The sequence below is a fragment of the Mus pahari genome, chromosome 21 (assembly GCF_900095145.1).
Source record: "Mus pahari chromosome 21, PAHARI_EIJ_v1.1, whole genome shotgun sequence".
NCBI lineage: Eukaryota > Metazoa > Chordata > Mammalia > Rodentia > Muridae > Mus > Mus pahari.
The window spans coordinates 39,687,360-39,706,748 of NC_034610.1; positions in this window are offsets into that span (position 1 = coordinate 39,687,360).

Sequence of the window (19,389 nt, forward strand, 5' to 3'; positions counted from 1 at the left end):
TAAAAAAAAAAAAAAGATTCCTTCCCTGATTCTATGCATGTTTTCCCTTGACCTGCCTCAATGACATTCATGTTTATCATGAAACTACATTGTAATATGTAAGTGCCAGCTTTGTTTAAACCTTTGACCATGGTTATAACAGTTTCCTATTTCCATGTCTTTGCCACGTTGTTGTCATTGCCAACAAAGGAAATATCTCTATAGTAGTGTTTGGGCTGATTGTTATTTTAAGGGCTGATTATTATTTTAGTACATGACAATTTTGCCATATTGGATTTAAAAAAGCTGCTTTAAAGTCTTGTACAAAGTGTTTACTGATTGAAATGGACTTTACTTGCCATGGTTATTGAAGACAAAGGGAAAAATAAAATATATGGAGAGCCACTAGTTAATGAAAAGGCATCTATAGAATACCCCTAGTAAATGAGTGGTGAGACACAGTAGCTCCTTATCTCATTATAGTCTTTACATATCAACATCCTAGGATAAGAAGGCCATGTTTTAAGTCTCTTTGAATACTACTCTCTCTCTTATGTGTTCAACTATTATATATCTTTTCCTTTTTACTGTGCTGCTAATTCAACCAAATAGAATACCAACTTAAAAACTGTATCACAGAATCAGAAAGGAACAGTTTCCAATTAACATTTAATAACATGTGATAATACAGACTACAAAATGACAGTGTTGAATTTATAATCTTCAGAATGCCTATGGATGAAATGGTGAATGGATATATGTGATATATATAGAGAGAAGACTGGAAAAGATCTCATATGTCACATCAATGTATAATAAATAATTTGTCTGCACTATTAAGTACTAATAGCAGTGAATTCGAGGGACAGTGAATGTTCAATTAATTTTCTTCATAATGTCTTAAAACACTTCTGGGCTTATTCAGATCATTAAAATTGTTTTAGAGACCCTGAACATGAAACCTGATTTGCATTCAGCCAAATAGAAAGTTTGTATTTGGAAATATATAATGCAGTGAAAATGTGGGGTATTGCTGCTTTTTCTCAAGATTAAAAACATCTCAAACTTGCAAGATAATATATGTTATATAGACTTCATTTTACTTTTTTGCTTCAAATATACCAACTAAATCTAACCTCTTTGTGAATATTGTCATTGTTTCACTTCTGTTTTTCATTCATAATAGGGAAAAGCTGCAGTTGATTATAGTATATGTTGATTAATAAAATAATATATTATAGATAAATGCAGTGTAAAATAGTAAAATAAATGTGCCAGCTAATATCACCAGGTATAATACTGAGGAAACTGATTTTCAGATTCTTATTTTCAGAGAAACCAAATCTCCATTTCTTTTCATGTGGTATGTTGTATCTGAATTACAATTTCATTGAGAAGGTTGAATTACCCTTCATGACTTCTAAATTGTGTTCAATATGATTCTTTCTGTATTTTGAGAAGTTAGTATTGTTCTATAAACTGACTATTAAATAGATTTTGAAAATAATTTCAGAAGTATTTAAAAAAGAATATGTGTGCACCTGTGAATGTGAGTGTCTCTGTTTATATATGTGCATGTATGCGCAGCTGGGCATCAATCAGAGTCATGAAATCCCCCTGAGGGTGAAGTTATATACAGTTGTGAACCATATGTTGTAGGTTCTAGAAACTGAATCTAGGTCTTCTATAAGAGCAGTACTTGCTCCTAACTTCTGAGTCAAAAGCCTTTTTATAGATTATTTTAAGAAATATTTCTTAATATCTCCTTGTTTTAAGAAATGTTCTTAATATCTCCCTGTTACCTGAAGCTTGCTTATGTCTCACCTTAACAATGCGTACATCTTATATTTATGCATAAATGTTCATTCAATTATTATACCCCTATCATTTCACAATCAGGATCAGGGGCTTTGATTTTCAACTCCACTTATTCAACATTCCATTCTGTGTAAAACAAAACAAAACAAAAAAAAACCCAAAAAAACAAAACAAAACAAAAAACAAAACAACCCCCCCCAAAAAAACACCTGGGTATATGAGTTTTTGAAATTTAAATGAAGAATTCTTCCATATTTTTTCATATTTTAAATTTGTAAACCAGAAAAAGAATTATATTGAAAGATGTTATACAAAATTAAATTACTCGAACTGGAAAATTAATTGAAAATTCAGTGTAGGGGGATGAAATATTGAAGAACATTTCCTAAGTTCAAAACCTATAAAACTAGAAGTATTCTGAGGAGACCACGAAAGTGTTTGGTTAAGAGAATAATGTTGACTCCATTTTGAAGGCAGAAACCATTATGCTGAACTGTTATAAATACACTTCCAATTACTGTAGAAGGTAAGTTACTGTTTTGTCTGTTTCCTGGAGTCTGACCTTCCCCAACCTATGACTGTGCCTAGATTTTTAGACCCTGACCCTTCTTGGGCTCTTAATCGCCCTCCCTAATTATATATTAACCATACAGTGGGGTTTTCCATTGTTGTTTTGTGATTTGTCTGTGTTTCTTTATTACCTCATTGTCTTCTTTCTGTAAATCTGCTTTGTAACTTGTAACTGTTGATTGCTTTAAAAAGGCCCCAGGAATAGATTTGGGAGCATCTTCCTTAATCTGACTTAGAAGGCATCAGGTTTTGCTGAAAAGACCCTGATATAGCTATCTCGTGTGAGGCTATGCCAGTGCCTGGCAAATTCAGAAGTGGATGCTCACAGTCATCTATTGGATGGAACACAGGACCCCCCAAAGGAGGAGCTAGAGAAAGTACCCAAGGAGCTGAAAGGGTCTGCAACCCTATTGGTAGAACAACAATATGAAGTAACCAGTATCCTGTCTCTAGCTGCAAATGTAGCAGAAGATGGCCTAGTTGGCCATCATTGGGAAGGGAGGCCCCTTGGTCTTGCAAACTTTATATGCCCCAGTACAGGGGAACACCAGGGCCAAGAAGTGGGAGAGGGTAGTAGGGGAGCAGGGCGGGGGTGGGGGGAAGATATAGGGGACTTTCGGGATAGCATTTGAAATGTAAATGAAGAAAATATCTAATAATTTTTTTTTTAAAAAAAGGAAGGCATCACTGGCCAGCTTTTAAGTACACTCTAATAAAATCAAGTTTAACTTAAATTTGCAGAGAATAAGACAAACAGAAAGATAGCTAGAGAGGCAGAATATTGAAAAAGCTGTGTGTTATGTTTCTGAAATATGAATCTGGAGACATCAAGATGACAAAACAAGTTACGTAGACTTAGATTTTTTAAAACCTACTTTTAAAACATATTTTTATTATTTTCTTTATTTTCATTTCAAATGTTATTCCCTTTCCTAATTTCCACTCTGAAAATCCCCTATCCCACTCTCCCCTTCCCATGCTCCCCAACCCATCCATTCCCATTCCTGGTCGTGTCATTCCCCTATACTGGGGCATAGAACTTTCACAAGACCTAGGGCCTCTCCTCCCATTGCAGACTGACTAGGCCATCCTCTGTTACATATACTACTAGAGCCTCAAGTTCCCCCAGATGTTTTCTTTGACGGGTGGTTTAGTTCCAAGGAGCTCTGGGGGTACTGGTTAGTTCATATTGTTGTTCCTTCTATAGTGTTTCAGACCCCTTCAGCTCCTTGGGTACTTTTTCTAGCTCCTTCATTGGGGACCTTGTGCTCCATCCAATGGATGATTGTGAGCATCCACTTCTGTATTTGCTAGGCACTGGCAGAGCCCCTCAGGAGAAAGCTATATCAGGCTCCAGTCAGCAAGCTCTTGTTGGCATCCACAATAGTGTCTGGGTTTGGGGGTTGTTTATTGGATGGATCCCCAAGTACTGTAGTCTCTGGATGGTTGTTTCTTCAGTCTCTGCTCCAAACTTTGTCTCTGTAACTCCTTCCATGGGTATTTTGTTTCCCCTTCTAAGAAGGATTCTGGGCTTCTGGGCTAATACCCGCTTATCAGTGAGTGCATATCATGTGTGTTCTTTTGTGATTGCATTACCTCACTCAAGATAATATCCTCTAGATTTATCAAGATAATATCCATCCATTTTCCATCCAAATGTAGGGGAGAACAGATAGTAAGTAGGACAAGGGGATATGGACCTGTTTAGAAGTAGATCTGTGGGGCAAATCCAATTGTCAGGATATCAGCAGTCCAGTTCAATAGTGTCAAGATACTATACATGAATCAGCAGTGGTAGCATGATCCAGGAGAAACACCCAGGCCTTCTCAAAACAACATGAGACCATGTGACCAGAATTAGTTGGGACACCAAGAGATGTTCCCAAGTGCTTCTTTCAATGAAGTGTTGTAAAGCTAGCTATGCAAGCATGCCATCAATACCTTTTGAGTCCTATTTATGTTCTCTCCAAACATTATGTGTCCTCCCAGAGGGGTTTTGCCTCAGCAACATACCACTTGAGACTATAGCACACGACATATTCAGAAATTTTCATTTCATATCCCCCTTTCATTTAAAAATTGTCTTTTATCCTAGCATTAATAATCTACATATAATAAAAATAATTATAAAAACCATAAAACTAGAACTTTACATCACATTTTAAATGAACATCTTATGTACAATATAGTCTAAAAGCAACCTTAAATTCCTATCAGTATATAACCATTCAAACAAAACAACCTTAAATTATTACAAATATATAATACTTCAAATTAAACAACTTTACATTTCTATCAATATACACTATTTAAAGTTAAGCAAGCCTAAATTTCTATGAATATACAATAAAATTGAGCATAATACATTAAACAACCAAAGCCATCCATTCCAACTTAAGGATTCAGTTGGATTGTCTTATAATTGCCTCATGGTGAATTAGGGCATTTTATTCCTGTTCAGGGCCCAAGGAATAAAATGGTCAACTCAAAACAAAACAAAATAAAACAAATAATGAACCAAGAGGCAGGCTACAGACAGAGACACCCAGAATAGCCAACACCAGGGATAACCAGATGGTGAGAGCACAAGACCGTGAGCAACAGAAGCCAACATACATGGGTACCATCAGAACCCAGTTCTCCCACCACAGCAAGCCCTAAATATACCAACACACTTGAAAATCAGGAAGCTGACCTAATATCCTATCTCATGAAGATAGTAGAGTCCTTTAAGGGGGATTTAAATAACTCACTGAAAGAAGTACAGGAAAACACAGGTAAATAGTTAGAAGCCCTTAAGAGAAAACAAATCAATACCTTAAAGATAGATAGAAAAATAAAATCAAACAGGTGAAGGAATTGAACAAAGTAGTCCAAGACCTGCAAGTGGCAGTAGAAACAATAAAGAAAACACAAATGAAGGCAACCATTTAAATAGAAAACCTAGACAAAGGGTCAGGTATTACAGATGTAAGTATCATCATCAGAAAACAAGAGATAGAAGAAAAAATCTTAAATGCAAAAGATACCTTAGAAGATACTGACACAACTGTCAAAGAAAATTCAAAACATAAATATCTCTTAACCCAAAACATCCAGGAAATCTAAGATACAATGAAAAGACCAAATCTAAGAATAATAGGAATAAAGGAGAATGAAGACTCCCAGCACAAAGGACTCAAAAACATATTCAAAAACATCATAGAAGAAAACCTCATTCTAAAGAATAATTTAATAATCTAAACACCTAGCTCAAAGGACCCGAAAATGTCTTCAACAAAATCTTAGAAGAAATCTTCTCACACCTAAAGAAAGAGATGGCCATAAATGTGCAAGAGGTCTACAGAATACCAAATAAATTGGAGTAGAAAAGAAAATCATCTTCTCACATAATAATCAAAACACTAAATGCAAAGAAAGAATATTAAAAGTTGCAGGGGAAAAGGGCCAAGTAACATATAAATCAGAATTGCAAAAGACTTCTCAACAAAGACACTAAAAGTGAGAAGAACCTGGACCAATGCCTGCAGACTCTAAGAGAACACAAACACCAGACCAGGCTACCATACCCAACAAAACTATCAATGGACATAGATGGAGAAACCAAAATATTCCAGAACAAAGCCAAATTCAAACAATATCTAACTACCAACCTAGCTCCACAGGGATTCTAGAAGGAAAACTCCACCACATGGAGAGTACTTACACCAAAGAAAAAACAAGATATTTGTCATCTCACAACAAATCCTGAATCTCTTAACATAATTGCTGATTACTTATATACAGAAAGAGCTGTTTTACCTATAGAGACTGCTAAATTTGTACCTGGTAACTCAGAATGAACATTATTTAAATGATTGCCAGAGGCCATCAGAAATAGAAAACATCCATTGTATATTATTCATATTCAGTCTCATATAGGTTTGTCAGGTTCTATAGCTCAGGGAAATGACAAAATTGTCAAATAGGAAATATGGTAGACGCCTCAAAAATTATGAAAGACATCATATTAATGGAAAATATTTACAGAAAATGCCCCATTACTTGGCAACAAACCAAAAAGTAATAATAAAAAAAATTGTCCTACATGTTCTCTATGAAACCAAATGCCTATTTACTTATGGGATATGGACCTGTTTAGGTGGTTTACCTGGTCTTGATTCAACTTTGTTATGTGGCATCTGTCTAGAAAATCATCCATTTTATCTAGATTTTTTCCAGTTTTGCTGAGTATTTTTTCTATTTCTGATGGCATCTATCATCTATCACATTACACTTAACTTCCTCATTTGCTGCTCCTGGAATTGCAGGAATATTATTTTCTGTACTACATTGTTATAAAAGATCCCTTCCCCATATGTCGAAGGGTATATCAGCCACATAAAGTTTCAGCTTCCCTGTTTGCCCTTCTGGTTCAACACAGTTAATCCATCAAACAATTTGTCTTAGCCGGGCATGGTGGCACACACCTTTAATCCCAGCACTTAGGAGGCAGAGGCAAGCGGATTTCTGAGTTCGAGGCCAGCCTGGTCTACAAAGTGAGTTCCAGGACAGCCAGGGATGTACAGAGAAACCCTGCCTCAAAAAAACAAGAAAAGAAAGAAAAAAAAAAACAAATGAAAACAATTTGTCTTATTGCTGATAATTTACCAGGTCCTATAAACTATGTGTAAACCTTCTGAAGTGGTCTATTTTGCCAATGACTGACTTTGGCATCCATGAGGTGGGTAAACTGAGGCAGACAGCCATTGGTGGTTACTGCTTAGAGCCTGTGTTGGGGATGGAATCCAGATACCTTCAGGAGCTCTTTCCAATAGCAGCTGATGATTTGAGAAGTTACAGGGTTGGCACTCCCTGTGGCCAGTGGAAAAACTATGAACTCTTAAATTCCTTGGGGCTGGCAACAAAGAGAAGGAAAGAAAGAAAATACTTCCCCCCCACACACACACACACTGAGTGGATGAACCAAAAACCAGAGTCCAATAACTTCATACACACAAATACATACATACATACATACATACATACATATATACATACATAACTATAGGCACACATATACGCATTAACACACAGAATGGTTAGAGTCAAGCTCCAACAAGCAGGCTCCAAGCATTTCACACATAGAGATAAAGCTCCAACACACACCCAGATAAGCTTTACATATATACACACATACTCATAGTTGATGGGTGGAAGAGAACAATGTTCCAGTCTCCTTTTCACACAAACCTTACACATATGAATACATATATACACATAGTTGATGGATGGGAGGGACAATATTGTAACCTTCACTAACACAACCTTACACATATACTTACACATAGCTGATGGATAAAAGAAACAATGCTCCAGCCCCCATTCACACAAACCTTACACATATACACATATACACATAGTTGATGGATGGAAAGAATGACGCTCCAACCCTCTGCACTTTGTTTTTCCTTCCATCGCTTATATACTGCAGCAAAATCTATCAAGCAGTATAAAATTACAATGCGATTACATTTTAGTTTTCTTCTAGTGAATGACTATGAAAAAAGCCAGTCAGTTCCTCAATATTTTTACAAGAAATAACATTACATAGTATAGGTAAAGAAAACAAATTATTCCCCCAAACCCATGTACATTCATAACTAAGCAACATGTTATAGACTAACAGAGAGTGAAGAAGCAATGTAGTTTTCTCATCCTGTTTCTATTACTGGCATGCAGCAAACTGCAGTTACAAAGAAAGGACTGATTATATTATCTATCTCTAAAATTAATCTTGTAAGAATCTTAAAAAGAATAACAAATCTAAAATTCTATATAAAATATGTCATATCTAACTTAAATCCTCAGAATACATATCTACTCATCACCAACTTTTAATAAATCATGTCAGAAAGCTGAGGGCAAAATTGAGTACGAAAAAAAAAATATCAATCATCAGCAGTCCAGTCTCAGTGAGAGTCGCATCAGCCAGTGCTGCCAATGTTCTTGTTCCCTGACAATAAAAGGTGCCTAGCTTCACTAATATGTGTGTGCCTTTCTGAACATGAAATGCTTTCCTAAGATTTGCTATATCAGTGTCAATAGTAAAAACCACTTCAACTTAGTTTTAGCTTCACTAACAATTTTCTTCTATTTTCTTTTACTTTTAATTTTTTCTTTTTTCTTTTTTCTTTTTTTTTTTACATTCCAGATTTTATTCCCCTCCTGGTCCACCCTCTGACTGTTACACATCCCATATCTCCTCCCCAACCTTGTCTTCAAGAGGATGTCCCCATCCCCACCCCACCAGACCTCTCCAGTCCCTGGGGCCATACCACTCTGAGGCTCATCCTTGTGGCTGTGGTAACTAGGGGTTGCATTCCATGAGTTCCAAAGCCTTCTTTCATTCCTCCTGCATGTCCTTAGGCACAATCTGGATTTGGGAAAGCACACTCACAACAGCTCCTGTATCTAGCAAACCTTCTTTGTCAACACCTTTTATTTTTAACCATTAACTTGGGTCTCTAATCATTAATCCTTGTTTTCCAGAACATGTGTTTTCCGGTACTCCCAAAGCTCTCATTCTTTTGACTGGAGTGGCCTTGCCCTTAATATAAGGAAACAATCATTGAGCAATTCTATGCCCGGCATCAATTTGCTTCTTCTTTTGCACATATGCCATGACTCTAATGTCTTCCTTGTTGTCCCCATCACTATACTTGGGTACACAATAAATCCTTGAGAAGTTAGCACACTTCTTCTAAGATTATCCCCACTGTTCCTGTGGGTAAAGGACTATACTCACAAGCAGTTAACTTATAACATTCTACTTTTGAGGACAGGGTAAGAGGCATAACTGTGGCCAGATGCAAATCTATACTCAATTCTGAAGCATGTATAAGATCAGAAATACTTAATTTTGATTTTCTTGCCTACTTGGTACTTTCTTGCTGATCTACCATATTTGAAGCAAAATTACCCTTTATGTCTAAGCCATGTTGGGTGCCACCTGTAGGCTTAAAATTGTAAAATCCTACCTTTTAAAGATTCCCAAACAACCCCCCCCCCCATTAGCTCACCATCCAAAGGTAAAGGACAGAAGGTAGTAAACAGGACAAGGGGCTGTAGACTTATTTAGAAGAAACTCTGTGGAGGGCGATTCCATTCTCCATTTGTCAGGACACCAGTAGTCCAGTTCAGGAGTGTCAGGATACCATACATGAGTCCACATCACTGGCATGATCCACCAGAAAAAGCCAGGCTGAGTTCTTAGCCATGCCTCTCACAAAGAAGTGAAGATGAGAGAGCAATGAAGCATTGTAAAACTACCTATGGAAGCACACCATTGTGTTTATACTCTTTCCAAACATCCAGTGTCCTCCCATGAGTCTTGCCTCAGCAAAGCACCTAATAATACTAGCCAGACTGAGAGGTTTGTGATTTGCAGGGCTTCAGGTAGAGTGTACAGAATGGCCTTGCCTTGGAGTAGACTCCAGTCCTGCTGAGCAAGTTATCACATAAACACTTGGATGGAATAAACCTTTCCTTGGTGATTTTAACTCATTGCAGAAAAACAACACATGAGCCTTCATCACATGATATAACCAGAAACTTCCACTTCAAATTTATGCAATAAAATATACACAATAAAAACATAATTGTTATCATAATAAACAATTACAAGAAAGTTTAAAATACGATGACTGAATTGATATTCTATTGCAATACCTTTGTTACACATTAAGATCTAGAGAAACAAAAATGTTCTCCTCACTCAGCAAGTTTGTAATCCAGCCAGAATGTGATCCCAGGTCTCCAGATCTAGCACATTTATTATATTAAAAGAAAGTGTTAGGAAATGTGATGCAATATAATGCAGGGTGAAGTACCTGGTGAGAACTTACTAAGGCTTCCCTTTGAGAAATCAAACCATATGACAAAGCTGATTTAACAGTTTATTGTGGGGCAAGGGAAATGAACAGAACCTAAAAAAGGAGTAGAGCCAGAGAAAGGAGGGCTAGAGAAGGACAGAAATAAATAGGAAGAAAAAGAGAAGCCTGCTGGGAACACATCAGGATAGAGAAAGAGTGAAAGAAGAAAGGGGGCTGGGGTGGTGAGCAGCCTTCGGTATATGCTGGCAATGTCGCACCTTGCTCACACCTTGCCTGCTGTGGATGCTGACCCAGCCTAGGTCCCTGGGAGGAGCCCAGCAGAACTGTCTGTTAACCAACAGGAAGAATATGAAGCTTTTGCAACCAATAACTCAGGCATGTGTAGAAAACTTGCTGTATAACAGGAGCAAGATCCAGAGTGGGATACAATGATTTCCTTGAAGACTAGAAGAGTTATGGTCAAAGAAGAAGACACAAGGAAAGGGATTTCGAAGGTTGCGGGTACTCTGAATCCATTTTAAAGTTACTATCTTTAAGACGATAGCTAAAAAGGATTGAGAGGTATCTTGAATTAGTGAGGATGGTGATGCTGAATCCATGGCGGTTGACATCTGGACCTCCTCACTTCCTCCAGCCATGCCTGGCTATTCAGATGCAAGGGAATATTGACATAGCATGACAACTAAGTCTCCACTGATTAACAATGGATTGAATATGTAATAAACTTTAAGAGCAAAATAATTAATTCCACTGACATTTCATTCTCAAATGGAACAAATACAGGCATTTTATTACCATTACCAAAAGTAGAATTTTAGGGTTTTTTTTTTTTTTTTAATCATCACTCTTTAGAGACATACCTCCATTTCAACAATTTGGCAGTACTAATAGAATTGTACATTTAAAACTCTTACTCAAAATAGTATTTGTCTCTAGGAAAACATATTGCAATTATTCTTGTTGGTTGAGATTTTTCAATGATTCTCCTACTGGTTAAATATAATAATTACTTATAAGAAGTGCATAGTGAAAATCATAGTAACAATGAAATCACTTTCTATGGTTTTTGTGACACTATTGTGCCTTAAATTGGCTTTAAATTTACCATTAATAGTTACGTACCTTCTTTTCATCTTATGTATTGTTTAACCAATAAAAATGACATAATGTAATGTGCTTTCTACAAAGATAAATTAAAACTGGAGTTGTTAAAAATACATACTGCTCTTTTAAGGAACCCAAGCTCAGTTTCTAGCACGCACTTTCAGTGGTGGCTCACAACATCCTGGAACTCTAGCTTTAGGTCATGTGATCCTCCTACTGAATCCCACAGATGCCTCCAGTTACACTTACATAAACTCACCCAGAGACACATTAATATTCAGAGACTATAAACCGAATCCCTAAAAAATAGTCTGAACTCTAGGAACATACATTTCACAAACCTCAACTTTATAAGATTGTGATAGCCTGCTTGGTTTTGTAGACTATTATATTAGCTTCAAATTTAAGTTTCGCAGCTTCACAACAAAAGAGAGTTAAAGTACTGTCAGGTACATGCTAGATTTTTGGCCGGGGGAGAATAGGATTATAGTAATTTTGGCGGAATGATGATCTGAAATTAAAGGCAAAATGGAAAGGAAATGAAACTAAATAATTGAGAGCAAAAGACATCGTGGATTAAATGAGATTTGCTTTCAGGTGGTGACTCAGATAGTCAAAGCTTTATATGAAATCTTGGAATAAGATAAACCATAATTTCGCTGGTAGAGAAAAGAAGAAAAAGTCTTATTTTCCTTTCTCATTTTATTTGGATAAATGTTAAAAGGACTGAGTAATGTTTCTTTGAATCATAAGATTTTGATCCTAGGAAAAAAGCTTTGGTTTTGTATTAAAATCATGTACTCTGGTATTTTTTTTTTTTTCAATTGTATGGTGGAGGTAGGTACAATGTTTTAAAGAGAAAGACAGATGTATAAGGAAGAGAGTTGATATATAATTTCACATATATCAAGAACTACACATTTATTTCCATTGAATAAAAATGTTTAAGTAGTTTGTTCCTTTCAGAAGAGAGTAGATCGGCCAACTTCAATAAATTTCCAGATGGAACAGAGAACCCTTAATCAAAGAAAGTGAAATGAAGGAAATTTTTATTTTATATCATCTCATTCTTTTTCTCTTTTCCCTAAACTCTCCACGTGATTAAATCTACATATTTGGGGTATGTGTAAACACAGAATACACACATGCAGGATTCCTAAGGGAAGGTTATTGCAAGCAATGACGTAAATAAATAGTCCTGGCTACCTTAGTATAGAAGACAGTTGGAATTCTTATTTCCCACTTAGAAACTTCTGCTTTCTTTATTGAAATCTCTAAGAGACATATTGGGTATTTAAATATTAGATTCCAAGTTTGTGTGAATACACAATTCACTTAAAACCAATTGCCCAATCATCAGAAACTCTAATTTGCTAATGTGATAGGAATTATATTTTATTGTCTGCATATGAATGTGCATGTTTATCTGTGTGATTGTGGGCACACATGAATCAGAGAACAACAAGAGGTGTCTGTTCTCCCTCCATGTTTGAGGCAGGGTCCCTTTGTTTTACACTGTTGTATATACCAGGTTAACTAGCTTGTGAGCTTCCAGGGTTCTCCTGGTTTTGCCTTCTCTATAGTATAAAAGTTCTAGGATTATAGAAATCTGGTACCACATCCAGTTTTACAGGGATTCTGAAGATCAGAAATTAGGTCATCAGAAATTTGTATAGAAACATACATGAGCACCGTATCAAATGCTATACCGTTTGTTTACATATGTAGAAGTATGCAAGTTGTTCACTATGGGGATAATATAGACTAAGAACTCTAGTATGCAAAGGGTACTTAGGAAGAAAGATAATATATATGTACAGACACAAGAATTTTTCCAAAATATGAAATAAAACATATTATATGTGCTGTTGTATAGTTTTCAGTGTTCTTGGGGAAGAACATTACTAAGAAAACTATTTTTTAAAGTAATGATTTCACTAATTTATATTCGGTTGAAGAATGTTGTAGCAGTTTCATTAAAATGTGTTAAAACCCTAAAGGTCTTTCCTGTATCAACATTATTTTATTTTATATTTTGAAATGTAGAAAGGAATTAGAAAAGAAACCTTACTATTAACACCAATGTCTACCATGAAGGTTTTTGTATGTATTGAGTGACTTCACATGAAATTTCTTCATGAACATCTATGCTATTTTTATGTTTGTTTGTTTTTAGCATGTTTTTTCTTGGCTTCAAATAATATCTCTACTAATGACTTTTTAAAAAAGCTATAAGTAGTAAAACAAAACAAAAACATTGCTTTGCCAAAGTACAATTCTTGTGATCTACTGATACACAAATTTATTCTATCCACTGATATGCAATATTGATATATCATATTATGACATATCATAATGACATATTATGGCATATCATAACAAAGTTGTATACAAGGATAAGGATATATTCCTGCCTCTTAACCTCATTCCATCAAGCAGAAAATTTTGTATTCATGAAACACAGGTGTGTAGTCCCAGTAATCAGAAGGCAGAGACAGGTAGATATATGTGAGATCTGTCAGCTTGATCTATAGAGCAAGTTCCATGATAGCTGGAGCTACATGCACAGACTATGCCTAAAAATAAGTAAGTGGATAAATTGTTAGAGTAACTAACCAGTAACTGATCTGTCTTAAGGTTCACTTTGCAAGATGGATCCCATAAATGACACTGCTTAGGTGACCGAATCCCTGACTACATAGCCCAGTGGTCTAGGGCAAAACCAAGTAACACAGATCTAAGAAAAAGGAAAAAAAATGTAGTGAAAAAATGACCCCTAATGATGTTATACTCATGGATCAGTTCTTTGTTCAACCATTATCAGAGAAGCTTCCTTCTGTAGCAGATGGGAACAAATATAGAGACCCACTACCAGAGATTACTCAGAGTGAGCAAATTTGGAACACTCAACCCTAAATTGGATATCCAACAAATCTTTCCCCACGTACATCAGAGAACCCTGCTAAAGAGGAGGCAGAAAGGTTTTAAGAGCCAGACAGTATAAAAAAAAAAAAATCAAGAATTCAAGGACCTCTAAAGCAACATGAGCAAAGCTCCTATGAACTCAAAGAGACTGAAGCAGAATGCACAGGGCTGCACCAGGTTCCTCTGAACTTAGGACTTTCAGTTTAGTGACTTGATGGGATTCCTGACCATGAAAAAGAGTGGGTGTCAGACGCTTGTGCCTTCTCTTGGGCTCTTTTCTTTGTGCTGGACTGACTTGTATGAATTCAATTTGATAATTTTTGTTTTATTAAAATTTTTATCTTATTAAATTTAAAAGATGAATGAATGAATTGAATCCTAACCATTAGGGTAAAGTTAATAAATAAATTGCATTTATTTATGCAGGGAGAGGAGAAATAAGATTTTTTTTTTTTTTTTTTTGTAGTGGAATGACACAGGGTATATCAACCACTCTAGGATGGATGTCATCAGGAGTTCTTGACCAATAAATAATGGATTCCATAGTCCATTTTTTGTTGTTGTTGTTGTTGTGCAGGGATTTTTTGTGTGTGTGTCTGTACGTGTGTTTGCATGCATGTGTGCATATGGTTATTATTTGGTTGGATTTGGTGGTTTGTTTGTGGATGATATATTTTATATGTATATTTTTGGCATTTTCTCGTTTTTTTGGTTTTTTTTGTTTTTGTTTTTTTGTTTGTTTTCTATTTTTTGAGAAAAGTTAAATTTGGCAAAAAGGGAAGAGCTTGGAGAAGAAAGAAAACACGATCAATTTATTTAGATTTGAAAATTGTTTTTTTTAAACAATTTTTATTAGATATTTTCTTCATTTACATTTCAAATGCTATCCTGAAAGTCCCCTCTGCCCTCCCCCAACCCTGCTCCCCAATCCACCCACTCCTGCTTCCTGGCCCTGGCATTTCCCCTGTACTGGGGCATATAATCTTTGCAAGACCAAGGGCCTCTCCTCCCAATGATGGCCAACTAGGCCATCTTCTGCTACATATGCAGCTAGAGACACGAACTCAGGGGGTATTGGTTAGTTCATATTGCTGTTCCTCCTATAGGGTTACAGACCTAATTTTGAGTACAAAACCTCCTCACTTGGCTATGCTGGGCCATCTAGGGGACTCTTACTAGATCTAACTGAATTCTTACTAGCTCTAACTTAGACTACATAGACTACAGATGCGTTTCCCTGTTGATATAGGATTGGAACACTTATCTTTTAAATTTTTTAACTGGGACTCCTAATTAACCTTTTATCTGTCAGATGGTTATTTGTTTTAATTTATGTCAGTATGCTGATGGGATTGATGTCCAAGTAAGTAAACACATGGATTCTAACTCATTCCAATCACTCCTGAAACAGTTTAGCATACTAGGTAGAAGTGTTTAGTCTAACCACGGCGGAAATAAAACGTATGTGCATGAATATGGTCCCACTAACATACAAATCTAAGATTCTGCTGTCATTATATAAAGCAACTATTACTTGGTATCATTTACAGTGACATATATATTCATTTACAATGACTATATAACCTTAACAGAAACCTCAAGTCATTTTGCAGAATAGAAGCAGAAAAATACATATTTAAGTTGAGCAAGCATGAACATAATTATGTAGCAAAGGAATATATCCATGTCGGTACACATCCTTGAACATATGATGGATGCATAGCTCCATAGTGCAAGGTACATTAGAGTATATATGGATACTATAAAACTCCATGGAAGGAGTTACAGAGACAAAGTTTGGAGCTGAGATGGAAGGAAGGACCATACAAGGACTGCCCCTCCTGGGGGTCCATCCCATAAACAGCCACCAAACCCAGACACTATTGCATATTGCATCTGTATGGTGTTTCCTTCAGTTTCTGCTCCACACTTTGTCTCTGTAACTCTTTCCATGGGTATTTGGTTCCTGCTTCTAAGAAGTACTGAAGCATTCACACTTTGGTCTTCCTTCTTGAGTTTCATGTGTTTCGCAAATTTTATCTTGGGCATTCTAAGATTCAGGGCTAATATCTACTTATCAGTGAGTGTGTATCATGTGTGTTTTTATGTGATTGGGTTACCTCACTCAGGATGATATCCTCCAGATCCATCCATTTGCCTAAGAATTTCATAAATTCATTGTTTGGATTTTTTATAGCTGAGTAGTACTCCAATGTGTAAATGGACCACATTTTCTGTATCCATTCCTTTGTTGAGGGACTTCTGGGTTCTTTCCAGCTTCTAGCTATTATAAATAAAGCTGCTATGAAATTAGTAGAGCATGTGTCCATATTACATGTTGGAGCATCTTCTGGGTATATGCCCAGGGGTAGTATTGTTGGGTCCTCTTGTAGTGCTATGTCCATTTTTCTGAGGAACTGCCAAACACACTTCTAGAGTGGTTGTACCAGCAACGGAGGAGTGTTCCTCTTTCTCCACATCCTGGCCAGCATCTGCTGTCACCTGAATTTTTTATCTTAGACATTCTGACTGGTCTGAGGAGAAATATTAGGGTTGTGCATTTCCCTGATGACTAAGGATGTTGAACAGTTTTTTAGGTGCTTCTCAGCCATTTAATATTCCTCAGTTGAGAGTTCTTTGCTTAGCTCTGTACCCATTTTTTTTGAGACAGGTTTTCTCTGTGTAGTCCTGGCTGTCCTGGAACTCACTTTGTAGACCAGGCTGACCTCAAAACAAGAAATCTGCCTGCCTCTGCCTTGTACCCAATTTTTTAATAGGGTTATTTTTTTTCTGGACTCTAACTTCCTGAACTTTTTATATATATTAGATATTAGCCCCCTGCCAGATTTAGGATTGGTAAAGATCCCAGTCTTTTGGTTGCAATTTGTCTTATTGACAGTGTCCTTTGTCTTCCAGAAGCTTTGCAATTTTAGGAGGTTCCAATTGTCAATTCCTGATCTTACAGTACAAGTCATTTGTATTCTGTTTAGGAATGTTTCCCCTGTGCCCATATCTTTGAGGCTCTTCCCCACTTTCTCCTCTACAAGTTTAAGTATATCTGGTTTTATGTGGGGGTCCTTGATTCTCTTGGACTTGAGATTTGTACAAGGAGGTAATAATGATTCATTTAGCATTGTTCTAAATGCTAACCACTAGTTGAGCCTCCACCATTTGTTGAAAATGCTGTCTTTTTCCCACAGGATGGTTTTAGCACATTTGTCAAAGATCAAGTGACCATAGGTATGTGGGCTCATTTCTGGGTCTTCAATTCTATTGCATAGATCTACCTGCCTGTCACTATACCAGTACCATACAGTTTTTATCACAATTGCTCTGTAGCACAGCTTAAGGTCAAGGATGGTGATTCCACCAGAAGTTCTTTTATTCTTGAGAATAATTTTCACTACCCTTGGATTTTTGTTATTCCAGATGAATTTAAAAATTACTCTGTGAAGAATTAAGTTGGAATTTTGATGGGGCTTGCATTGAATTTGTATATTACTTTTGCCAAGATGGCCAATTTTACTTTAATTAATCCTACCAATTTTAAGCATAGGAGATCTTTCCATCTTCTGAGACATTCTTCTTTTTCTTTCTTCAGAGACTTGAGGTTCTTCACGTGCAGATCTTTACCTGATTGAGTTAAAATCACACCAAGATATTTTACATTATTTGTGACAATTGTGAAGGGTGATGTTTCCCTAATTTCTTTCTCAACCTGTATATCCTTTGTGTAGAGAAAGGCCACTGATTTGTTTGAGTTAATTTTATATCCAGCTACTTTGCTGAAGTTGTTTATTACGTTTAGGAGATCTCTGGTGGGATTTTTGGGGTCATTTAAGTATGCTATCATATCATCTGCAAATAGTGATAATTTGACTACTTCCTTTCCAATTTGTATCTCTTTAGTCTCCTTTTGTTGTCTAATTGCTATAGCTTTAACTTCAAGTACTATATTGCATAGGTAGGGAGAGAGTGGACAGCCTTGTCTAGTCCCTGAGTTTAGTGGGATTGCTTCAATTTTCTCTCCATTTAGTTTGATGTTGGCTACTGGCTTGCTGTATATTGCTTTTACTATGTTTAGGTATGGGCCTTGAATTCCTGATCATTCCAAGACTTATCCCGAAGGGCTGTTGATTTTTGTCAAATGATTTCTTAGCATCTAATGAGATGATCATATGGATTTTTTCTTTGATTTTGTTTATATAGTGATTACATTGATGGATTTCCATATATTAAATCATACCTGCATCACTGGGATAAAACCTACTTGATCACGATGGATAATCATTTTGATATGTTCTTGGATTCGGATTGTGAGAATTTTATTGAGCACTTTTGCATCAATATTCATAAGGGAAATTGGTCTGAAGTTCTCTTTTTTGTTGGATCCTTGTGTGGTTTAGGTATCAGAGTGATTGTGGCTTCATAGAATGAATTTAGTAGTGTACCTTCTGTTTCTATTNTGTGGAATAGTTTGTGGAGTATTGGTATTAGGTCTTCTTTGAAGGTCTGATAGAACTCTGCATAAACCCATCTGGTACTGGGAATTTTTTGTTTGGGAGACTATTAATGATTGTTTCTATTTCTTTAAAGGATATGGTACTATTTAGATAGTTTATCTGATCCTGATTTAATAGATACCTTGTATATATCTAGAAAATTGTCCGTTTCATCTAAGTTTTCCAGATTTGTTGAATATAGGCTCTTGTAGTATGGTCTGATGATTTTTGGATTTTCTTAGTTTCTGTTGTTATGTCTCCCATTTCCTTTCTGATTTTGTCAATTAGGATACTGTCTCTGTGCCCTCTAGTAGTCTGGCTAAGGGTCTATCTATTTTCATGATTTTCTAAGAAACAGTTCATGGTTTGGTTGATTCTTTGTATAGTTCTTTTTGTTTCCACTAAATTGATTTAAGCCCTGTGTTTGATTCTTTCTTTCCTTTTTTTTTTTTTTTAAGTTCAATTTCTTCCAAACTTTCCTTTAATTTTTTTTATGGAAAAGGTTCAAGACTTGTTTTTTTCATAAATAACTTTAAAAAAAATTTTTTTATTATTATTTTCTTTACTTACATTTCAAATGCTATCCCGAAAGTTCCCTATACCCCCACCCCCACCCC